We start from the raw sequence: 27,039 nt of genomic DNA on the forward strand, positions 1-27,039 counted from the left end.
TACTCAAGTCAGCACTAACTTAATATTCATCAATACAAATAATTACTACAGAAGAATATGCATACATGAAAAGATACACAGTGACACCAAAATTAATCTCGTGGAAACCCAAATGGGAGGAAACCACGGTGTGAGTAGGAACTCACAAATATTATACTCTTTTGGAGTACACCCGGTGAGGAGCCATCCCTGTTAGGATATTACAAAGACACTATTAGGTGCCACCCAGTTAAGGGATTTTAATTAAGGCCTGTCAGTGCCTTTATCCTGTTAAAGGTAGCCTTGTTAAAGGTATTAGGATCATCAATTAAGATGACACCCGGTTAAGGGATTTTACAATGGGAGTTGTTAAAGTCCACCCGGTTAAGGGATTTTTAGTTGCAATGGTTAGAAAGCAACAGAAAGATGATCTTCTATATTAGCTACTGATAGCTTGATCAGATCACAATGAAAATGATACTCTATCTACATCAGTTGTGTTTGCTCTGCATGACATTGGTTTCCTTCTTAAACCTTTAGCTCTACACTCTATCGGTTCACTGATCCTCAACTCTTCACTCTATCGGTCCTTTGATCCTCGACTTTGCACTTTATTCTGCTCCCCCTATGTTCACTTTCATATATCTCTTTTTACATGAACAACAACCTCATCAAAAATGAATTATGTGAATTTATTACCCTTTAGATATGTCGCCAACTTTCCCTCCAAAACATTTGATTCAAAATTATGTTACCGTGCGGTAAATCACTATCTAAAAATTGTTCTAGGAATCACTATCAAAACATTCATTCATGTCGATAAGTTTGTCATTTGACTGGAGAAGACTTTTGGTTTAACTGGATGTTAACTAAGCGTTACCAAGTCTATCAGTTACAGACTTTGTCGATGTACCGATCAAAATCTACCTAGTCGATTACTTCCTTTATACCAATCTATTTACTTCTTGGTCGGTTGACCTCTTCTATGTCGGCCTACTCACTGCTTGTTGGTTGACGTCCTATGTGCCAGTTGTCCTCCTGTGTGTCAATCTACTCACTGCTTACCATATCTACACATTGCTTAGTTGGTTAACCTCTGTATATCGGTCTACTTACTGCAGATAGATTATGAAGACTTGGAAGATGATGTTGCCAACAATGAAAACCATATCATTCACCAATCATACAAAATGCACTTGAATGCCAACAAACCCCCCCTTTGGCATTGGTGGCAAATAGTACAAAAATATGCCAGTTTTGGCCCCTGTTTCTAACCCCTGTAACTCACAATGTACAAGTCTCCAAAACTCCCCCTTTTGCCATCAATGGCAAAGAATATATAAAATAATTTGTCAAAATAAAGCAAAAAGCTCCTTGAAATTTTCTTTGAGCTACTTTCAAAGAGGATTCCCATGAAGATTTTACATGTTTCATGGTGGTGAAGTGTCCATGCATAACTGCAATGAAAACCTCCATATCATCAACTATATTGCAGTCAGGTTCACTTATGAGGTGGTCTGCTTCTTTAATATTCATTTGCATGAAGTCAATAATTGGTGCCATATAGCACTATAGCTCTAACAAACTAAGACTTCATTTGTCCTCTTCTTCTTTCAACCTTTTGAGTTCGTGATTAAGTTGTTTGACCTTGCCAGTGAAAGTTGATGTTGAACTAGTAAGAGGATCAAAACAACTTATCAGATCTTGAATTTATTTTTGAGTCTGATTTCTTTTGTCTTCTAGATCTCTGATTAAATCAGTAAAACTTGAAAATTTGACTAGTAATTGACCAACTTCCTAAAGTATATTTTTGACTTCTTCTATTCGGGTGGAGAGGGCAACTTTTCCAACTGATATTTGTTCCATTAAATTTTCTCCTCTCTTTGATTCATATTGCCTTACTGCAACCTTCTCCAGATCGGTTGCCTCTAAACCAATTTTTGTAACAAGAGTACTCAACTGATCAATGATGGGGGTAGTATCATCGACAACAATTTGAAGAATTAGGTTAGAGAGAATTGTCTTGGCGGAATTCATAATTCTTGCCTTCTTTTTCTTTGCTCTTAATTTAGCCTTTTCAGCTTGAATTTTCATTTTTCCAGAGAATTTCATGAACTGCTTGGGAATCATTTTCTTTATATCAATGACCAATTCTCCCTCTTCTTCCTCCTTTGTTTCATCTTCTTTTTCTGCTGTCTCAACCTCTGAACTAGCTGCGGTGATGATTTTTACCTTCTTTTCACTTTCATTTTCTAAGTCTAACTTCCTCTTTGTCAGAGGAGTATCCATCATTGCTTTCTTATCCTCTACTTTCTTCTCTTCCTCTTTGTCTTCTTCTAATAGAATGTGATTTGGTGTCAATGAAGTTATGTGAGGTGTATCCTCATAAGGAATGTCTTCAATTGTCACCTCATCTTGACTAAGAAGCTTAGTTTGATCAGCTTCCTTCATCGGTGTAGTGTGAACCGGTTACTCGACATCCTTTGTCAGATTAGGAATGTCTGACACAACATTTCCTATGATCTCATTAACTGAGAAAACATCAAAACCTTTAGTAGAGTCTTTTTCCTTACCTTTTTCTTTGTCAAGGGCAATTGCAACTTGGTCCTGTTTTGTTTCCTTTTCTATTTCTTCTTCAACTTCCTTTTGTTGATTCATGATTCTCTTCCACAAGGCAACACCTTCTTCATGCACTTCTTCAACTTCATCTACTGCCACTCTCCCAGTTCTCTTTCTTATCTTGAAATGTTGAATGCATGCTTCAGCCACTAGTGAATCTTGACCAAGGTCTAAATCATATTTCACTTCCATGAGTGCTTTTATTATGTTCTCTTTCTCAATAGCGAGAGTTTTTTTCCATCTCCCATCAATTTGATCTTGCAAATATGATGGGATTAATCCATATAATTCACTAGGAGTCCTACAAAACTTGTGCAAGTTCCAGATCAGGGCTTCTTCAATTTTCCTTTTGTCTTCTTCATTACTGAGGGAATATGTTTTATGAACACCAGAAAAGCCTCCAAATTCTTTGATCCCATGGACCAATTCATCAACTGTTGGGACTTTGTTTCTTCCACATCTTCTAACCTCTTTAATTCCCACATCAAATTGGGTGTCAATGATATCACCTTCTTTCTCATCCTTATTGAGATTTGTATCAACTTTTCCTTCACTCTTATTCATTTTGGTATAAGTCACTCCTACTGGTCTATCTTTACTTGGGGAAGATACAAGAGTACCTAAATCCTTTTCTTTTATATATGTTGCAGGCTTGGTTGCTACAGTCCGCTTGGGTTTTGTCTTTGACACTTTCTTCTTTTCACCTATTAATTCTTCATCTTTATTAAGGTTGATCCCTAATTGTACACTTGCATTGATGGAGGTAGTGGCATCGAATGCTTCACCTCCATATTTTTTGTCAAGGGTATCAATCATTCTTCTTACTTTTCTTTTCATGATTAGCACCTAAAGTTCCTATTTTATTTTGGAGCTTTCCTCCTCACAGGTTCCAAATCTCTTTGCCTTCAAGAGTACCAGTTTGGATAGTAGCATATTGACATGTATTTTAACAATGTCTATTGCAACCTCATAGCCCATAGGTGGAACCCAAAAGGTTCTGGGTTGAACCGCTTGAATGATACAACAATCTGTGTCTACAAGAAAGCAAATGTTGTCTTTGTATTTCTGCACTATACCGGTTGGAATTATTTCCCTTTTGTGTATCTTAATTTGAAATTCCTTAAAGTATCCCTAGATTGTTTCACCAAACCTATCTCCTAGATCCCTAATCATCTCATCTATCTAAACCGTGATAGGTTTTTCTTCAGACCATACTATATTACCCTTACCGAGAAAAATGTTTTGCACATAGAAAAATATACATACCAGTAGTGACTGATATTTGAAAGAATACTTCTTGTCCTTCTTGATTCTCTCCATGTTTACTAGAAATTGCCTTATGATCATCTCACAGATATCATATGAAGCATCATCCTTGATGATTCGATAGGCAACATGTATGGCACCGCTTGGTACACTATTTATCTGGCTTGATTGATAAATCTTGTAACCCAGCACTGCAGAAGTAAATCTTACTTCAACATCCTCAATATAAGTGATTGTCATTTCTAGACTGTCACATTTGGATTTGGTTAACCTAGTGAGTTCAGTTGATGAAATTTTTCTTAGGGTTAATGCTTTACCAGTTGCACTAAACCCTGTAACTCTTTGAATCACATCCTTTGTGATCTTGATCAGTGCTTGAGTTTCTAGCCACAAGAATTGATCATGAACTCTACTCAATACATACCTAACCCAGTTGGCATGAAACTGATCACGAAAATTGACAACATTAGATAAGTTGTTGTTCTTCAGAGGTAGATATTTTGCCTTCAACTAATCCTTAACACATAACTCTTTCAATTCATTTTGAATGAATTTGTCTCCAAGTTATTTGAGATTGCAATGGATGAAGGAGTGAATGTCTTCAACCAATAATACACCGAAGGGAACAAATGATAAGGCACCGGTCATGTCAATCTAATTGGCTTTCATTGGATACAGCTTGAACTTGGGTTGGGGTTCTTTGATAGCTTCAACCAACACAAGAGTTGATATAGGTGCTGCCATGATGACCTTCAAACAAACTTTTTCAAACTGGGTTTGAATACCTTCTCGTCAGAAATACCAAACACCACTATCACTCTACTTGAACTTTCCGCACAAATATTACTAGCAAGATTTCAATCGCCTTTGATCACACAAGAGCTAGAGAAAGTTCACAAGAAATCAACGTAAATGAAATGTGTTGACATTTCCTTATTTATCCATTGAGATTTACTGGCGTTATGATACAACGGTTAAATTAGAAACTTACAACTTAAAGGACACCGATTTTCCTTTTACTGATTGTTTGTTACCGATACCGATATACAAACAATTAACTCACAAGACATTTCTCAAACAAGAACTTTAGGCTAACTTTTATGCATCTCAACTATGCAAATAGACATAACCTTATATTGGTAAAGGGGATACATAAATAATCTTACCATATGTGCTCCCCCTAAGCATCGGTATGTCTAGTTTGAAGAGGAACTGTCATCACTGTTGGATGATGACTTGGTTTCTGGAGGACTTTCTCCTTCTTTGCTTTCTTCTCTCTTAATCCATGTCTTTTTCATTTCATTCTTCACCTCTTCAATTGTCTTCTTTCCTTTCAATTCATTTTGTCCTTTCTTCTTGCTAGACCGGTTCTTGTCTCCAGTCTAGTTATAGGATTGGTTCCTACACTCTCTGGCTAAGTGTCTAATCTTATGGCAATTGAAACATGCCATACCAGTTGTCCTCCATGGTCCTTCATTATTTCTCTGCCCCAATCTCACTCTACAATTTGCTGCAATATGACCAAAATTACCACAAGTGGAATAGGTGACATTGAGCTGATTATTCTTTTTATTAGGACTAACCATTTTGAATGGTGATCTTGATACATTTGACTTGAGCCTGAATTCTTCAAATTTGTGTCCAAACTTATTGCATGTAAAGCAATGTCCATTGAATCTTCTTCTATTTGACATACTGCTAGATTGAGACATACACTCATAAGCAGTGTGGCCATACTTATGACAATTATGGCAATAACCATCAAAGGTGAAAATCTTCTTTTGACTAACCAGTTTGTTTCTACAGACATCGAACTTCTGACTTGATTTACCACAATGATTACAAAAAGATTTGGGAAACTTCGTACGTTTCACTTCTAAATTATTCCTTCTATCATCTTTGATCCTTTTGGATTTAGATGATTCTCTAGTTTCCATAGGACCTGTACCGGAGTAACCAAGACCGATTGTTTCCTTTGTTCTTCTTTGAGCCTTCAATTGTTTATCTATCTTCTCAGAGCTTTCATTGAATTTCATCAGCTTCTCGTTCTCTCATTTTCAGCTTTCAACTCACTTTTGATTTGTTCAATCTCTCTCATCATCTTCTCTTTTTCTTCTATGTTGTCGTGCAGATGCCTATGTATGTATTCATTCATCTGAGTAAGAATTTGGATTTCTTCATCTTTTTCAATCATGATTGCATCATTTTCTCTCAGGGAATCTTCAACAAGCCTCTAGGCTCTTTCAAATTTTGACAAAGCTTCTTCTGCATCTTTTTTTCTTTCATCAACACTTTTGTTGGCTTCTAGTAACTCAGTCATTCTCAGGGCCTGACTTTCATGTTCTCTTTTGAGCGGTGTGATTTCTTTAGTCAACTTCTTGTTCTTTTCCATTAGCCCTGAGACTGCTTCTTCAACTTCTTTAGATCCACTCTATTCAGAGAGTTGATATATGATGTCCTGACTTTCATTTAGCTATTAAGCTAGTTCCTTTCTTTTTGCGAGATATTTTCTCAATCTCTCTTTCAGGTGAGCAATAATTTCATTTGCTTCATCAATCTTCTTTTGATACCAGTATTCTTCCATGATCTTTTTCCTCAAGCTTTCAAGATTCACTTCAAAGAACCAAAGCTCTAATACCAATTGTTAGTCCCAACCAGTGCTGAGAGGGGAGGGGTGAATCAACACTTTACCGATTTTACACAATTAAAATTTTTTACTCAAGTCAACACTAACTTAATATTCATCAATACAAATAATTAATGTAGGAGAATATGCATACAAGAAAAGATACACAGTGACACCAAGATTTATCTTGTGGAAAACCAAATGGGACAAAACCATGGTGTGACTAGGAACTCACAAAAAATGTACTCTTCTGGAGTATACCCGGTGAGGAGTCATCCCTATTAGGAGATTACAAAAACACTATTAGGTGCCACCTGGTTAAGGGATTTTGATTAAGTCCTGTCAGTGCCTTTAACCTGTTAAAGGTAGCCTTTTTAAAGGTCTTAGGATCATCAATTAAGATGACACTCGGTTAAGGGATTTTACAATGGGACCTGTTAAAGTCCACCTGGTTAAGGGAGTTTTAGTTGCAATGGTTAGAAAGCAACAGAGAGATGATCTGCTAGATTAACTACTGATAGCTTGATCAGATCATAATGAAAATTATACTCTATCTGCATCGGTTGTGTCTGCTCTGCACAACACTGGTTTCCTTCTTAAACCTTCAGCTCTGCACTCTATCGGTTCACTAATCCTCGGCTCTTAACTCTATCAGTCCTCTGACCCTCGGCTCTCCACTCTATTGTACTCCCCGTGTGTTCACTTTCACAGATCTCTTTTTACATGAACAACAACCTCATCAAAAATGAATTATGTGAATTTATTACCCTTTAGATCTGTCGCCAACTTTCCCTCCAAAACATTCGATTCAAAATTTCATTACCATGCCATAAATCACTCTCCAGAAATCATTTCAGGAATCTCTGTCAAAATAGTCGTTCATGCCGATAAGTTCGTTGGTTGACTGGAGAAGACTGTTGGTTTAACTGGATGTTAACTGAACATTACCAAGTTTGTCAGTTACAGACTCTGTTGATGTATTGATCAAAATCTACCTAGTTGATTACCTCCTTTATACCGATCTATTCACTTCTTAGCCGATTGACCTCTTTTGTGTCGGTCTACTCATTGCCTGTCGATTGACCTCCTGTGTGCCGATTGTCCTCCTGTGTGTCAATCTACTCACTGCTTACCCTATCTACACATTTCTTAGTCGGTTAACCTCTGTATATCGGTCTACTTAGGGTCGATAGACTATGAAGACTTGGAAGATGATGTTGCCAACAATGACAACCATATCATTCACCGGTCATAAAAAATGCACCAGAATGCCAACATACAAAATCCCCATTGTCACATACCTCCCATCTAAATTTGCAATTCTGTCAATTCAGAGGGCTCACTTATTAGATACAACTCTAATTAGTTTTTTCAGTTCCTCATTCTTCATTGATTTTAAAACACACACCTTTTTCACTTCCATTAGGGCTTCCTTGGAAATTAGGTATGGTTGATCCAACCATAAACAATCTTCATGATTTTTTCTCAATACAATCCTTACTACCTCTTCATTGGAAAACATGGGGAAATTACTCCACGTATCCAACCTCATATGTCCTAGACTACCATAATTAGATTTGAACCTTTGCAAACTATCGACTAGATGAATTATTTTAAAGCCACTGATTTTTTCATGATTATACTCATCCATAGTAACATGAATATAGAAATGCACATTCTCTTTACATATAACTTTGGTGGAAACAACAAAGTACACCAATGAGGTCTTCTATCGTAGGAATAATAGATGAGTCTTGAAAACAAGTCAAGACTCATCAAGGATGCTAACAATCTTAGAACTAGTCATTTGAAAGATCACAATCTTGAAAATATATTTTGATTTCATGCAACAATTCCTTTTCTCCTCTTCGTATTCAACAGCTCCTCAAACACAATTGCACAAAATGAATTTGAGAATACAATATATACTTGTCACTTAGGGTTTCCAAAGAGTTACTCAAAAAGTCAATACATTGTACACTAGAGACCACAATTTTTTTTCGGATCACCAAATCTACTCACAAGCCACTAAAAACACTTTCCTAACTTATTCCATGTTGAGAAAAACTCAACATCCAATCCATTAGAGGGTGAAACATGTTTGCATTAAGTTCTCCCCCTCAAATAGTGCAATCTAAATTAATTTCTAGAAGAGGGGTCAGCACCCATAGTACGTATGGATCCATCTTCAATCTTCTCTTTCACTTTGTCTTTTGATTTCTTTACCCAAGTCATCTTCATTTTCTCCTTCACTCTCTTCTCATTATTTTTTCCATAGTATCTCACAACATGTCCTACTTCATTATAGTTATAACATACCTGGTTTTGTTGTGGTTTAATTCCATTTTTTCTTCCATTTCCACTTCTTCTAAATGTTTTATTTGTCTTGCACTCAACAAATTTATGCCCATATGCATCGCAAGCATAATAGTATCCATTGAAATATTGAACATCTTTGATAAAGCCTATATTTCAATATCTATTCCAATTCAACCTACTTCTGCAATTACTTGCCTTATGTCCAAACATATTATAATAATGGAACTTTCCATTAAAGGATTGATTTTTGTTTTGACTTATTCATTCACTAGATTCGTGTCCAAACTTATTGCATGAAAAGTAGTTACGATTAAAAGATGGGGAATATCTAGAAAGAGAAGGAGGAGGTCTCTTAAAGTTCTTCAAGTTTTGGGACCTTCAGAGGTTTCGGTTTTAGATGAAATTTGAGTTCTTCAATCCATACTTGATCTTTTCCTTTCCTTTTCCTTCCTTATTAGACGACATAGAATTTTCACCATTTTCAAATCCAAATCCACTTTTATCTTTACTTTTTTTTTTAGAACAAAGCATAGCATCAAGCACTTCACTGCCACCTTTGAGCTTCAGTCTATTATCAATATTATCTTTCACATATTTTACTTCCTTCTTAAGTCTCATCACTTCTTCTTCAAGTCTTCAACATTCTTTAGTCTTCTCGTCAAACTTTTTTCAAAATCATCAATAACCTTTTTCCCTTTATCAAGCAAGCTTCTCAAATAAGTAATATTTTCAACTTCCTTCTTGTGTTTTTCTTTGCTTTCATCCAATTCAGCTAATGTAGATCTTAACTCACCTTCCATATCAACAACAAAATCAACATCATCCCAACCACTATGTCCCATAACATCGATATCATTCAAATATTCTTTAAACATAGTTTTCAAAATCCCAGATCTACCTTAGTGATTAAACTATCTTTTCAGGAACCAATGATTTGATACCAATTTTTAAACATAGGCGAATGTTGAGAGGTGGGGTGAATCAACACGTACTAAAACTTGATCAAATTACAATACTTAAACTACAATATCCATTGATCATAAGTGAATGAAAGTAAATAGAAAATACACCCACATAAGAACTCCAAGATTTTTACGTGGAAAGCCCAAACTAGAAAAAAACCACAATGAGATTCTGACTCATAATATATGTATTAAGTGTTTACAATAATTTTGGCCATAGGCTAGGGAGATCACTACTTAAGGCTTGTATGCTAAGGTACATTGCCTTAGGGCAATATACAAAAGAGATATTTGCACAACTAAAGAGTACTTCCTCGAGGAAAGATGCAAAACATTTGTCTAGATACAATAACAAAGAGATATAGAATTGCAAAAGAGAAATGCATCCACCAATATGCATATAATAATTCATAGCTTAATACTCATCTAAATCAATCTGCACTATAATATATTTGAACCATTAATTCATCACATTGCATAAGACATCTCACATTCTTATCTCTACATGCACACTAATTTATTATATCCAACAACCATTTATTCTTCATCTAACACAGTTGATCTCTCCATTATATACCAACTGGATCAACAAATAATCTCTATTAGGTTGGCCTAAAAAGATGTAATGTGTATATGCCTCATCAACCCAAAGCAATACATGTGGAAGGAAAAAGAGACATGTGAAGGTTCACTCCAAATCAACACACCTCCCAAATATCACCAAAAAAAATTACACAGCACTTGGACCAAGACATATAAGATAATCCATATTGATTTGTTTTACCCAAATACTTAATTTGGACCCAAAAATAAGATATCTAGACCACCACAAAAGTAGTACATCATGCTAGAAGCATAATCTAATGATCCACCAAAAGTCATAGAGAATTAGTAATACGAGGAATGTAGTGCATTCCTCTGCAACAACCTGAACTCACACAAACTCTAATCATAAACATAGATAGCTCTTAAGTATTCCACTTGAGAAATTGAAATATAAGAATATCAGTCTACCATAAACATTCTACTTCAATCTACACAGCCATTGGATATTGTAGACACCCAAAATTGTCATGTCTAATTAAATAAATATTTTATTTATTTAATTATCTAAGCTTAATTCTTCTATTAATTAAATAAATCCTTATTTATTTAATTAATTCATTTATCCTCTTCTAGCCTTATTTCTCATTTAAATAAATACATTTATTTATTTAAATTATCCTTTTCCTAAATTAAATAAATATTTTATTTATTTAATTGATCCCACTTCCTCTATTAATTAAATGAATCTTTATTTATTTAATTAATTCATTTTCTACCCATGACACATGTCATTCATCTCTTAATTCATACACTACCTACCCCTTTCATTATTTTATTATTTCTTTTACCTACCCTCTAATCATAGTCGACCTCCTTTTACACCTCTCAATCTTATCCCTCCATTTCATATAGTGTCTTCTATAGAAGGAGATGCTTCCTTCATTATCAAACCCTAATCATTTATTCTAATCAATCATCTTGAGGACTTGACTACACTGCAATCCTACTTGCAACCACATTCCGTTCTTTGTTGAGCTCTTGTGCACATAAAATCTGAGAGCAAATATATCAAGCAAGATCAATGGAGATAGGAAGAATGGAGATCCAAACCCTATTGGACATGTGATGGTATAATCTTTGTGATTTCATTTGATTTGCATTGTCTTAGGTAATCTTCATATGTTATGGTGGATCTTTGTTGTTGTTAGGCTAGGGTTTTTGTGGTTGAATTCATTTAGCCTTTCAATATCGTTATTATTGTTATCCATTTTCACCATATACTTTTTGTTATTATACGCCGGGTGGGACTCTTGTCCCTTTTGTATTTAACATTTTGTTGCAGATCTTGTGTTTTGAAGTTGCAAATCTGACGTTTTCGACAACATTTTGATATTCCCGCGTCTGTGCACTTTCGGATCACGTTTTTTATTTTCTGGCGCGTCTGAGACATCTAGAATCACGTCTGTGTTATTGGCAGTATTTTATTTTGTAGGTTCCAGGAACTGCGTTTGTGTTATTAAGTCGCGTCTGTGGTGCTTTTATCCACGTCTATGTCTAGAGGTCACGTCTGCATTCTGGAGCCGTGTCCGTGTCTCACAGAACTGCATCTATGTTAGGAAGTCACGTCTGTGTTGAGGGTAATCACGTCTGTGTTCACCGGTTTCAAATTTTGGATTTATTGATTCAGTTTTGGATTTTGGATTTAAAGTTTCAAATCCGGTTTATTTGGAGCTAACATTTTCAGATCTAGCTAACGAAATTGGTGCAGCTTGTCTTGAAAGCAAAATCGTTTGGTTGAAGGCCCCTATTTTCACAAAGTCTTTTGGATTTAAAATTTACCTAACTTGTGTGCTTGCAGGAAGGGGTGATTATTTGAAACAATCCAAACTACTAACAACTCTTTGTTGCAGGTCCTTGGCAAGGGTTTTTGATTTTATTGTGTGCCTTGTTTTCATAGACTAGCAAACACTTCAATTGGGGCACTAAAATTGAATCATTGTCTTTTATGTCTTGAGCAATAGGCTCTTTTTGTTTAATCTATAGAGGGCCTGTCTTCCCGTGTGGTCATTAGGACTACTAGTGAGAAGAGAACGACCCAAGTGGTAGCGAGGAAAACCCACCTCTTCCAAACCACTATAAAAAACTGTATTCATGGTGAAAACTATGGATAACGTGTGCTGATTAGTTCATACCGACACTATGTCTCCCCATAAACCCGTTTGATCACATTTATTTGATCAGTTGTAGGGCGTAACCCCTACCGGCTGGGAGCCTTCTATATTTACAAAGCTAAAAGTGTCACATGTATGGCCACACGAGCGGATGCCCTTACTAGCACCTTTTTGTTTTAGAAGCCCAAATCCTTCTAGTTGTTGGGGCAGGAGGTCGGACCTCTGATAGCGGCCCACACACATACGGTTCTTAGTAGAGATACAAAGTTCACCATGGGGAGTTTTCATGGGGACTGATACTTGGCTGACCCGAGAAGTGAGTGCCGAGGGTGGATCCAATGAGGTCAAGCATCTAACTATCCGCTCTAAATAGCATAGCCTCGGGGGTAAAACCCCATGTGGGATCAACAACTATTGTCTTGGCCAGCCATAAGAATTGTGCTTGACTTATTTTAAACATTCAAGACCAAACAGCAAAACTTTGTGTCTTTTGTGTCTTCAAGTGTATGCAAAACATTTTTTACATCAAACAACACACTTTTCTTGGAGTCATTTTGAGTCTAGACACTTGCAAACATTGGGTCTTCATCAACACTGTGTCCTTTTGTCATGAAAAACAGTCAAACAGTTAGATTTGGTCACAACAAATACGACTTCACAGATTGGAAAAAATTGCACAAATTTTGCAGAAACATGTCTGTGTCGGACATAATAGCATCTGTGTTGTATAACTGCGTCTGTGAAGGGCAGAAAAGTGTATGTGTTTCTGGAATCAACAGTGCATTTTACAAAAATCTTAGAAACGCGTCTGTGTTAAACAGAGCCACGTCTGTGTCAGGAAATCGCGTCTGTGAAGTATACAGGCGCATTTGTGTTCAGAATTGAAAAAAAACTTTTACAGTCCAGCAAACAAACACAGTCAGTTTCGAAATTCTTGAGCTTCCTAGGTCATTTCTCTAGGGTTTCATTTAGCATTCAACCTGTCTTTGGGTCTCACAAAGTCCATCATTGCTTCACATCTCACTTTACATTACATTTGTCTAAACTTGAGTCAAAAGGTCACTTGCTTGTCCTCATCATACTTTGTCAACACACTACATACAACAACACTTTGCTAAGTGGTCCCTCATCAAGGTTTCTTACCTTTGGGTCTCATTTGGTCTTACTTAGATTCAAGGTCAACTTACCTCATCAAGAGAAACTATCCTCTCTTTGGAAGCCACACCTACTCTACTACATACATACTTGGTCTTACACTTTGGACATTGCAAGTACACCTCAAATTCATTTACATTCCATTCAACTCTTGGTCTTCCATACTTTTTCCATTTTCATCTAGTCTCACACATCTTGGTCAATACCTTCATGGTTGAAACCCATCTTCAAAAATCTAGGAGAGAAACTAAAGAGGCTCAAGAGTCCGCAAACATGAGTTATTATGAGTATGATAATGATATCTTTTTCAATTCTGATCATACTACATTACCTGACATGGATGCCTATAGAAACATTCCAAATGTTGAGAACATGGACACTACAAACAACAATGATACACACAATGACAATATGGACAACTTTTTTTGTACATTCAGCAGATGTGGAAGAATCCATTATGAATCCCCATTTCAATCGATTGGTTGAGGAAATAAAGAGAAGGGATAGACAATACTTCTTACAAATGATGGCACAAAGTGGAGCCAAGATACCTCATGATTTTGACATGTCTCAAATTATGGAAAATCGGCCTTTGCAACAAACTCACTCCAACATGGATCAAAGAAGGCCTAATAGTGGAGGCAATAGAGGACCACATATGGTACTTGAATCACCATCATCTTTGTTTCAAAAACTAGAGGTCCCATACACACATGGTCAAGCATATGATACTCACCTTCGCAGACCATTATGGAAGTCTTATGCAGAGAAATATGCTCAATCACATATCAATGCTAAGGATCAACCACCAAAGCAATTGGATATTCAAAGGCATGCTCCAAATTTTGACACAAGGAAACCTCGTGTCAAATTTGGGGGCAACACATTAGAACATGACACGCCTGTAAAGTATGGTATACATGGACAAAATAGATATGGCATTCCTCAACATGAATCTATACCAAGTGGTCCATATACGTAGCATCACTATAGACCTCCTCCATATGAACATGTTTATGATCAATATCATCCATATATGCAACATGCTCCTCCTCCAATTGGTGCCTCAAGCATGGGGTATGGTCCAAGAAGTCGATCTCCACCTAAAAACAATTTGGAGCAACAAATTAGGGACTTACAAAAGAAAATGGAGGACATAAATACACCAAAGCCAACATATACAATGAGAGACATATGTCCTTATCCATTTGACAAAAGCATTCCAATGCCTCCTTTTCCTACACACTTTGTGATGCCTAAATTTGATAAGTATAGAGGAAAAGGGGATCCTAAGGCACACATAAGATAGTTTTTCATAGCTTGCATCGAGATAGCAGTAGAAGAGACATATTTGATGAGATTATTCCCATAGAGCCTAGGTGATCAAGCTATGGAATGGTTCTCCCAACTTCCACCTGGAATTAAGTCATGGGGTGACTTAGCAGAGGCATTTATTCAACATTTCTCCTACAACATAGAGACAAACATATCAGTCACTACTTTGTGCAACACCAAGCAAAAAGAGGGAGAGTCTTTTGCATCATTTTTACAAAGATGGAGGAATCTAGCCAGCAGATGCTCTTGTGAAATTCCACAAAAACAAATGGTAGAAATGTTCACCCAGAATGTTAACAAAGACACTGGCTATGATCTAAGGAAAGCTTGTTTGTCCACCTTCAAGGATGTCATTGAAAAAGGCTTAGCAATAGAGAAGGTCCTAATTGAACAAGGAGTCATTAAGATATTCAAGGAAAACAAAGATGACTTTAAGGGAAAAGACAAGCCGAGATTTTGGAACAAAAACAAGAACATAGTCAATGATGGTGTTGTTGACGCCAACACAGTGCGACCCAAATTCATTTTTTCTGGATCAAATCAGGTGAATACTCAAACAACTTCTAAATCATGAAGGAAGTATACTCCATTGGGAGAACCACTTGAGTCAGTTTTCAAGAAGCTAGTGGCAAACAAACTAATCACAGTTCCAGATTTTCCTCCATATGAACCAAAGGTCAAACCAAATTGGTGGAATGATGATGAGTATTGTAAATTTTATAAGAGCAAGGGTCATAACACAGGAAATTGTCATTGACTGAAGAACATCATACAAGATCTCATTGATAGAGGTGACATTGAGATTGAAGGGCACTCATCCAATCAAGAACATGAGATGTTTAAGGAACCATTCCCAAAACATGACAAAGGAAAAGCTAAAGCCACAGATGACCAAACCAACTGATGTCATGGAAATGGGGACAAGGCAACAACAAAGTTCAATGTTAATAAGTTAGTTTCAACCATAAAAACAAAACAAAGAACTAAAAACCATTCCAAACATATCAAGAGAGATTTCAAAAAGCATGAAAGAAGTTTAACAAAATAAAAGAAAGGAGAAGAGCCTCCCTAAGATGCTTCCATGATGCCTTTTGATGCTTCTCCCTTGTTTCTCTCCTCTCCAAGTCCCAAATGAGTGTAGCTCTCAGCTTTTAGCACTAGCCATGGATGCCATATGGAGATTCAAGATGGTTGAATATGATAAGCAAATACTATGCAAGAGTAGATAGTGATGCTATGAAAAAGCTCTATGCTAATGCCAGTATAACAACAATACTCTAAAATGCTTCTCTTTTTGCTTGAGGAGAAGGGTTCTATTTATAGAAGAAATAGGGAAATGAAGGGTTAAGATTGAGCAATCTTAACAAGGGTTAGGATTGAAAGTTGGGGATCCATGTGCACAATTGGCACCAATAAAATGGTGACAAGTTTCAACATAGGATTGGGTTGAGAGAAGAGGTTGGAGGCATTAAAGGCCTGAGAAGACCTCATGGTTATCTAGAAGGTAAGGGTCAAGTCTAAATTAAGATTACCCATCGGATTAAGAGTTAATCCAAGGATAAACCTTTGTGCAAATGTTTAAGAGATAATCATGGTCAAAGCATTAATGGCCTGATGAGACCTTTGGGTTGGGTAGAGGTTGAGTCAAAACAAATGTTTTAACCATGTGGGAGGGTTGAATTAACCATTAATGGTTATTGGAGACTTTGGGGATTAAGTGGTTGAAGGTTGAAAGCTTTCAAAGGTTATCCAAGACTTTGAGCCATTTAGTGGTTGAAGGTTGGAAGCTTTCAAAGGTTATCCAAGACTTTGAGGGTTAATTTGTTGAACACACAAAGCATTAATTGCTTTTCAAAGACTTTGGAGTCTTTGAGAAGTGACTCCAATTTGCTTAGGAATGTGACAATATTTAGGGGATGGATTAGGCTAATTAGGAAGGGTTTAGAAGAATTTAGAAGGGGTTTAGGCATGCAAGTGGGAGAAATTTTGGTATTTTCAATTAAAATAAAATCATTTATTTCAATTAAATGGTGTAATTTGCATTTGGATAAATATTCAAATAAATATTAATTTATTTAAATGAGAAAAATGAAGATAAAGCATTTAAAATGCTTGAAGACTTTGAGGGAAACCATTAAAGGCTTGAAGACTTTAAGGAAAACCATTAAAGTCTTAAGAAGACTATAGAAGGAAGCCATCAAGTTTGAAGACTTTAAAGCCATCAAGTTTGACTACTTTAAGGGAAACCATTAAAGGTTTCAAGTGGGTGAGGATAAATAGGATTTTAAATAAATAATTTATTTAAAATAGTTGTGCAACTTGCTTTTGTAGGAAAATACAAGTGGGTGGAGGATAAAGGTGATTTAAATAAATTATTTATTTAAAATAATTGTGCAACTTGCATTTGTAGGAAAATGCAAGTGGGTAGAGGATAAAGGTGATTTAAATAAATGTTAATTTATTTATTTAAATGTGAGAGGTGGGATTTTGGGGGTTTTAAATAAATATTAATTTATTTAAATGTGAGAGAAGATTTAATTAAATAAATATGATTTATTTATTTAATTAATGGTCTGAATTTGGTTAAGTGAATTAAATCAAATAAATTGAATAATTTATTTAATTAATAGGAGAATAGGGTTAAGATGAATTAATTAAATATTAATTTAATTAATTATTAATTGATGGTTAAATAATCAAATAAATACTAAGTATTCATTTAATTAAGTGGACAAATTTATGTGACTACATTTGCCCCTCTTTGAGACGGTGTGGTTTATCGCGTCGTTTCAAAGAAAGAAAAATAGGTGTGAAGAAATGCCCCATAAAATGTAAATTTAATGGGTGGTATGCCCCCTCGAGAGATGGGCCGAATTTTTTTTGAAAAATCGGGCGATCTCTCGAAAAAGAATGAAAAGTGGAGGGGAGGTAGAATAGAAGAAATTAGAACTAATGATGAAAGAATGGGAGAAAATGGAGTGAATATGAAGAAACAACAAGCCAGCGAGTACCCTGAGGTCATGCAAGAGATACAACAGATGTAGTGTGGGGTTTGGATTGATGCTATACAATTGATCAAAATTGGTTGGACAATCTGGTGCAATCGGTTGAATTGCCCCGGTCAAGTCAAAGCGTGACAGTTGATGTCAGTTGGTCGCTTGGACATGATAAAGTCTGAGTAAGTGAATCAAAGTGACCTGATGGTGACTTAGACAATTGATGTAATTGCCCGATGAAGTCAAGGTATATGAAGCAAAATACTCGTTGAGACGTAGACAATTGATGTAATTGTCCGTTGGATTGTGTTTGATTGGTTGATCAATTGATAGTGTGTGCATGTGATGGATGGCTGTGGGGAATCATGGCAGTCCCGTTGAGACTAGGTCATTATGATAAATGCCTGATGTAGTCTAGGATTACCATAATCGATTACCTGTTGAGACCCGAAGATACTTGATCAGAGTATCTGTTGATAGTCTAGGTGTGTGGGAGTCGATGTATCTGTGTAGACAGAGCAACTTGCTGGATTGTGTGGATGAATGAGGATGGGAAGCGATAAAGGGATTAGGATGATGTTGATGATCAAGATAGGGAGGGTGAGGGGGGATTTGATGTTAGATAGAAGATATGGAGGACTAGGATCGAGTCCTATGGAAGAAGATGAGTAAAATAGAGTATGCATTATTATGACTACGTATGCATGATATGCATCTATTATGAATGTATGGATGGGTGGAATGCAACGAAATGCAATATATACAAATGAGATGGAATGACGATCCATGGTGCTTTATTTTTCATCATTGAGCTTTAAAATGTTGTAAGAAAATACAAGCAACTTGACATAAAGATTCAAGATGACCAGAGTATTTCTTACATGGATTTTGATATAGCAAGTTAATACAAGCAACTTGATATAATGGATCAAGTTGACCTGAGTATTGCTTGCGGAACAGACAAGGATTATCATCGTTCATGCATGACTTGGATCGTCCTCCTTGATCTTAGGCTGATCATATCCTGAGACAAGTGCATACCGTAATAAGAGATAAAACCTTTATCCAGTTTGGATGAGGTAGGAGGAACCAAAGAAAGAGAATTGTACCTGCAAACAAACAATATATACATAAAGAATAAAGAATATGGATCCTTGGTAATGGTTCATGCTCATATGGTCGAGGTATACGCTATAGTCAGCAAGCCGTAGTGATCTATGACTGCATTTTGCATAAGATCACGTAGCTTGGTGAACTTCCCACGTAGACACCATTAGTACATGTCCCAGAACTTCATCGGAAATAATGCACAAACGATACAAAACAATGCTGAAAGATCCCGATACAGATAAACAAATGAATTACTCATGAATCAACCAAGCATTTGATAGCTTAACATAATTTTCTTGTCAAAGAAAACGTCACTTTTGTCTTTGTTTTGGTAAGGAAGGATGCATCCTTGTTTTTAAAGACAGTTTTTGGTTTGTTGGATGTGGATTGTGTGGTCGATTGATAAATGGTCATTGTGTGAGTACTGTGTTAATGTTGGTTTTGCATCTGCTTGAATGAATATGTACAAGGTGTTGCCATGTTTTTGTGTGATTTTCGAAGGGTTTTTCGATGTTTTTGGATTTTGTGTAATAGTTTTTGAATGTTTTTTTGGATTTTGTGAGTCATTTTTGAATATTTTTGCCAATGAATCACCAGTAATGTAGAATCCACTTCCATCATCTAGATTGTAAGGGCATTGCCCCCAAGTTGGACATGATTTATGAAAAAGCGGGATGCAGGATGCATGTAGTACTTTCTTGGATTTGTAGATTTATAACAAGCCATGGTTAGATGGATGGATGTGTGTATGTATGAATGGGATCGCAACGAGCCTGGAAGATACTGGAGCCATTGCCTTTACGAGTGGCACCTGTTTGCTAGGTTTTCGCCATCGCACTTACCCAAGGTGCCACCGGAGTGGTTGTTCACTGTTTGGATGCATGATTTTTTTTCTTTACTTTTTTGAATGTTTTTTGTATTTTCTTTAGGACATTTTTCTGAATGTTTTTGGTATTTTCTAATATGCAGGGGAGCCTGATGCTCTGTACACCTTAGGTATAAAACCGTTTGAGGTGCATGCTATTGATTGGATCTGCGAGCGGTTCTCCGTCTGATGTAGCCAACTGATATGCCCCGGACCCGAATACAGCAGTGACAACATATGGGCCAAGCCAATTTGATTCAAACTTGCCTTGATGTTCTCGGTTTGGTTGGTTGCGAGGATTCTCTCGTAGAACAAGATCACCTACCTCAAATGTACGAGGTCTAACTCGGTGATTGTAGCTTCTGCTCATGCGCTGCTGATAGGCTTTGAGATGGTTGTATGCAGCTTGTCGCTTCTCATCAAGTAACTCTAAGTCCTGAAGACATGAGACTCTGTAAGCTTCATCATCAATGAGATTGTGCAAGGAAACCCGTAGTGACGGTATCTCGACCTCAATAGGCAAGATAGCTTCTGCACCATAGACCAATGAATAAGGAGTTGCACCTGTAGGGGTTCGAATGCTAGTTCGATATGCCCATAATGCTGGATTCAGTTGAACATGCCAATCACGGCCGGCATCATTGACTATCTTCTTTAGGATCCTCAGTATGTTTTTATTGGATGCTTCAGCCTGACCATTGCCTTGTGGGTAATAGGGAGTGGAAAAGCGGTGTTGGATATGAAATTTCTCACAAAGCTCACGGACATCCTGATTTTTGAAAGGAAGACCATTATCTGTGATAATGGACATGGGCACACCATACCGGCAGATGATGTAATTGAGGATGAATGAGGCGATCTGCTTGCCGGTGACTTGAGTAAGTGGAACAGCTTCGATCCACTTGGTGAAATATTCGATGGCGGTAATAATGAATTTATGGCCATTGGATGAAGATGGATGAATCTTACCCACAAGATCAAGACCCCATTGACAAAAAGGCCATGGTGTTGTGATTGGTTGCAGTTCTTGAGCTGGTGCATGTATTAGGTCGCCATGAACTTGACATTTTTTGCACTTCCTGACAAAGTAGTAGGAATCCTTTTCCATAGATGGCCAATAGTATCCAGCTCGCATGAGTTTCTTGGCTAGTGACGGACCACTTGAGTGAGTCCCGCAAATTCCTTCATGTACCTCTTCCAAAGCTTTTGTTATCTCATCTTGTTCTAGACATCGAAGGAGAGTACCATCAAGACTACGTCGGTATAAGATTTCGGCAATAATGGTATATCGAGCAGTTTGGCGAATGAAGGTTTTTCGTTGGTTATTTGATTGGTTAGGAGGAAGGGTGTGATCACGGAGATAGGTGTAGAACTCACCATACCATGGGGATTCTGAACCGACAAGGCGACATATCATCTCAGATTCAGGGATATCATAAGCGGGGATCCAAAGCTGTTCTACCAAGAACTCGTAGTGTGTTGAATTCTGTGGAAGATCTAGTAGAGATGCGATGGTAGCCATGGCATCAGTAGCTCGATTCTGATCTCTTGGTATCTGCTCAAAAGTGATAGTAGTAAATGATGTTTTTAGATTGTCCACCATTTGCTTGTATGGCATGAGTTTATCATCTTTGGTCTGATATTCATCTGTTGCTTGTCGAATGACTAGTTGGGAATTGCCATATACTTGTAGTTCTTGTAATTTCCATTGTACGGCTAACCTGAGTCCCGTGATCAAGGCCTCATACTCTGCTATGTTGTTTGTGCATGGAAATGTGAGCCTGTAAGACTTCGGGATGCTGTCACCTTGAGGTGTGATAAACAAAATGCCTGCCCCTGAGCCGTGCCTAGTGTATGAACCATCAAAATATAGTTTCCATGGTTGTACTTCTGTGATCATGAATATCTCTTCATCTGGAAAATTGGAAATGAGGGGATGATCGCCTATGAGAGGTGCATCAGCCAACTGATCTGCAATAACTTGACCTTTGATAGCTTTACGGTCCACATACTCAATGTCAAATTCACTTAGAATCATTACCCATTTGGCCAAGCGACCTGTCAATGCTGCTTTGCTGAGTAAGTACTTGAGTGGATCAATCTTTGCAATGAGTTGCACCTTGTGTGTCAACAGATAGTGCCTCAGTTTAGTGGCTACTAAGATTACTGCTAGGCAAGCTCGCGCAATAGGCGTGTAATTGAGTTCATAGCCCACCAGTGTGCGAGAGATATAGTAAATAGCACACTCTTTTCCTTCTGCATTATGTTGTGCCAGTAGCACACCCAGTGCTGTACTTGTCGCTGAGATATAAAGTAACAACGGTCTACTTGGATCTGGTGGCATCAGCAATGGTGGATTCATGAGATAGTTTTTAAGTGCCTGAAATGCTTGCTGGCATTTGTCATCCCACTGAAAGCGGATGTTCTTGTGTAGCAGGTGTGTGAATGGGTGACACTTATCGGCTAATTGTGCAATGAATCTGCGGATGGATTGAAGCCGTCCTTGTAGTGTCCTTAGCTGACTGATATTCCGTGGAGGTGGCATGTCCATTATTGCCTTAACCTTTGCTGGGTCGACCTCAATACCTTTGCTTGAGACAATGTATCCTAGAAGCTTCCCGGAGGTCACTCCAAAGACACATTTCTTTGGGTTGAGTCGAACATGATATTGTTCCAGTCTATCAAAGATTTGATCTAAGATATGGAGATGTCCTTCTCTTGTGAGTGATTTTGCTAGTAAGTCATCCACATAATCTTCCATCATAGTATGCATCATGTCATGGAAGATGGTGGTCATTGCTCTTTGATAGGTCGCTCCTGCATTCTTTAGACCAAAAGGCATTACATTCCAGCAGTATGTGCCCCATGGACATGTGAAGGTTGTCTTATGTTGGTCCTCTGGTGCGATCTTTATTTGATTGTATCCTGAAAAGCCATCCATGAGTGAAAGCATGGCATGTCCTGCTGTCAAATCTACTATGATGTCAATATTTGGTAGAGGGAAGTCATCCTTAGGACATGCTTTATTTAGATCTCTGAAGTCTGTACAAATGCGGATGCCCCCTTTTGGTTTGCCAACTGGCACAATATTGGAGATCCATTCTGCATAATCAATTGGTCTAATGAAACCAACATCCAGGAGTTTCTTGAGTTCTGTTTTGACTAGCACGGCAATCTGAGGATGCATCTTATGAAGCTTCTGCTTGATAGGTTTGGCTCCTTTTGCTACTATGAGATGATGCATGACTAAATCAGGATCAAGCCCAGGCATGTCTGCATATGACCATGCAAAGTTGATCTGACGCTGTTGGAAGAACTCTATAAATTGAGGTTGTTCCTCTGGAGTGAGAAGAGATGCCAGATGTATGATATGAGGGTTTTCAGGAGTACCCACATTGTATTCTTTAGTCTCCTCAATGAGAATCGTCGATCGTTCCTGTTGTGTACTAGCAGGGAGAATGTCAAACCATTCATCCTCAAGTGCCTCAGAGAGGTTTTCACCGTTGGATACGCTCTTTCTTTTTACTTTTGTTGGATCAAACAGTGCCACAGTGTGGTTTTCATTGGAAGATCCATGTTTTAATGTTATATTTTTGCAGCTGAAGGGTTTGGCATCCGCCCCGAAGTATGCTGCGCTATTAAGTTCAATGGCGAATCCAGCTTTGTGATCCCCGCTTGGTAGATTATCCCTTAATTCCAAAAAGTCAATGATAGCCTCATCGTTTTGGAAGAGGTCAAGACATGGGGGATTTGGTTGGTTCCATTCGATGAGTTCAGGGTGGACAATGGGCATTACGTCATCGATTAGGTTAAGTGCGGGAGATGTATCAGTGAGGGTTAAGACAGTGTGGTGAAGGTCGTTGATGGTACTCTCCCTGTCAGAATCAGGCGTAGGATGAGACGTAGGGTCTGTGGAAGATGTTTCCAGCTCAGGTACCCAAGTGGTCTTTATCTGTGCTTCTCCATAAACAGGGATGTCTTTGCATGGTGGAGGTGGTGATGTGTCTTCCTCATCTGAAGTGTTAAGCTGTACAGAATCAAATTCCCACTCATGTGAGTCGGTCTCTGAATCACTTTCCAGCATCCGATTGCTATACCATACTGGGATGTCTTTGGAGTTGAACACGGCAGGTGTGATTGGTTTATGTATCTTTGTGGTGATCGGTGCTGCAGGAACCGTGATGGGATTTAAAGGATTTGTTACTGGAAGTATCGGTAGTGTTGACTCAGTGGCTTCTGTAGGAACTGCTGGTACCATAGATGCTGCTGCGGATTCTGATACAGTTGCTGCTGCTATTGGTGTTGCTGATGGGATTACTGGTTCGTTTGGTGGGATGATTGGTATTGTAGATGGTTGTGGTGGGGTTGTGAGCCTCGATGGGGCAGTGGGAATATTGCTTGATGATGCTTTGATTATGAAAGGTGTCCTCTTTGCAGTAGGTGGGCAAAATAGTTTGCTAGGTTTTCCTTTGAATCTGAGTTTAGGAAGGACTTCTTTTTCAAAGCCTAGGCCTGTATTTCCTTTGGGCTTGAATTCTGGTAGCAGAGGTTCATGTCGTCCTTGTTTGCAGTATCCCAAAGCACTCTGACCATCATATCCCATTCTTTGCATAATGAGGAGGCCTTTTCCATACTGTTCTGTAGGAAGTGTAACTTGCGGTATGTCAGTGGTGATGGGATCTTTATAGATCCAGTCCGCTAGGTCCTCATCTTGTGTTTCTTCCTCTTGACTTTTTCCAAGGATGAAAGGCGTTAAGGCACATGCAGGCGTGTTTAGTGGTTGCTGGAGTAACTGCTGTGGTTTACCATGTGTTCTAGGAGAAGTAGGCATTTGTCCCACACAAAAGAGCTGACTCAAGTTGTATTCTCCAGGACCTTCCTCTGCGACTTTCATTTTAAGCTTTTCTTGCTTGGGTATAGGGGTGTTTGAACTGGCAAGAGAGGCGGGATTTACATATGATGTGGAAGAAATAGCTTCCCTATTATTAGGAACAGTAATCTCTGGTTGATGGCTAATATTATGGCAAAATGCAAAGGGATTTGCATCACCCGGGATTGTGATCTTTGTACCATTATGTGGGAACTTGATACATTGATGGTAGGTAGATGGAACGGCTTGCATGGCATGTATCCAAGGTCTCCCTAATAATAGATTATATGGCAGAGGAAGGTCCAGAACCTGACAAGTGATGTGCTTTACCACAGGGCCTACTCGGATTGGTAGTACCACAGCTCCTTTGGATGAACGCTCTGCATCATCATAGGCCTTGATGGTGATCTTCTTGCGAGGATCCACTGATTCTATTGCATATCCCAATGCTGTGACCAACTGTAGTGTACAAATGTTTAGGCCTGCTCCATTATCTATCAAGACTCGCTTGATCCTGTGTTGGTTGACAAAGCCTTCAATGTGTAGCGAAGCATTATGAGGTTGTTGGAAAGAAGAGTTGTCACTTTCGGAAAAAGTGAGACAAGGTGATGACTTTAGATTTCCAACCATGGCTTGAAACTGGTCCGTATTCAAGTTTGCAGGGACTGACGCCTCTTGGAGTGCTTGATCCAAGATAGTTTTATGAAATGGTGATAGGCGCAATAGTTCTAAAATGGATATGAGCGCAGGGGTTTTGTCTAATTGTTCCACAAGATTGTACTGCTTTGGGATGGAGGTGGTGCCTTGTGGAGCTGCCTTGATGGTAACTTTGCCGCGACGCGTAACAACATTGCAATTTGAGGTGGGATTTTTGAAGGTGATAGTTGCAATTTGTTCACTGGCATCATACAGGTGATTGACAGTGTAATTATATGCAGCCTGCGTATAATCAGTGGTATCAGGACCTCGTCTGGAAGTGGAAGGACCCCTTTGATCTTGTGATGGAAGTGGATTCTTGAACATCTGATGATCATTATTGGTTGTTTTTGGGTCATGTCCTTCAATTTCAATTTCTCCTCGGTCAATAAGATCTTGAATGAGATCTTTCAATCGATGACAATTACTTGTCTTATGTCCTCTTCCTTGATGGAACTCACAATGTTCAGTATCTCTCCACCATGCCGGTTTGACTTGAGGCTCATAATTTGATAACTTAGGTAAAGTGATCAAATTCTGAGAAATGAGTTGTCGCATCACTGTTTCAATGGGTTCCCCTAAGGGAGTGTATGTGCGTTTTTGTTTTTGTGGACGAGGTCTTGGTTCATCATGAGATGTGATGCGACCTTGATTAAGAGGAACATTTGTGTTATTTTGAGGTGGAGGATTTTGTCCTGCAAACCGAACCACAGGTTGTGCATTTTGGATAGTCCGAGCATCCACAACCCCATCGTTGACGATATTCTTATTCTTGTTCCAGAAGTTTGGTTTATCACTATTGAAGCGCGGGCGAGGACCATCTTTGGGTTCATTAAAGATTTTGATGAGTCCTTTTTTGATGAGTGCCCGTTCACACTTTATACCTTTGGTGATCATATCGTTAAAAGAATCGGTATCTTTGACATCCAGGTGAAATTCCATTTCTTCGTTTAAGTTGGAAATGAAAATTTCCACTAGTTCTCGTTCAGGTAACTGAAGAGAACGTCTGCTAGACATTTGGCGCCATCGTTGCAGGAATACTGAGAATAATTCACCTGGTTTTTGTTTGGTGTTGCATAGATCAGCCATGGTGATGTCGCGTTCAATATTATAAGAGTAATGAGATAGGAACTTCTGGATGAGTTCCTCAAATGTTCTAATGCCACCTAGTAGTCGGGAAAACCATGATGTGGTGGTTCCTCCCAAGCTTTGGGGAAAAAGGCGCATTAGGTATGTGTCCTCATAAGCCACTTCAAGACAAGCGGAATGAAATTCTCGGACATGATCACGGGGATCCCCCTTTCCTCTATATTTTTCAAATTTGGGTGTTTCGAACCCGCGTGGAAAGGGTGGCATATAAAGATTCCTATCAAATGGATAGGGATAGATGTCGTTAAGTGAGAATTGATTGGTCTTAACACCACTATGAAGTTGTTGGGCGAGATTCTCGACTTGTTTCCGCAACATCTCCATTTCATTTGGAGGAGGAGGTGGTGGGTTACCTCGAGGGATGTTATATCTGAT

Source organism: Cryptomeria japonica, chromosome 3 (genome assembly GCF_030272615.1).
Source record: "Cryptomeria japonica chromosome 3, Sugi_1.0, whole genome shotgun sequence".
Classification (NCBI taxonomy): Eukaryota; Viridiplantae; Streptophyta; class Pinopsida; order Cupressales; family Cupressaceae; genus Cryptomeria; species Cryptomeria japonica.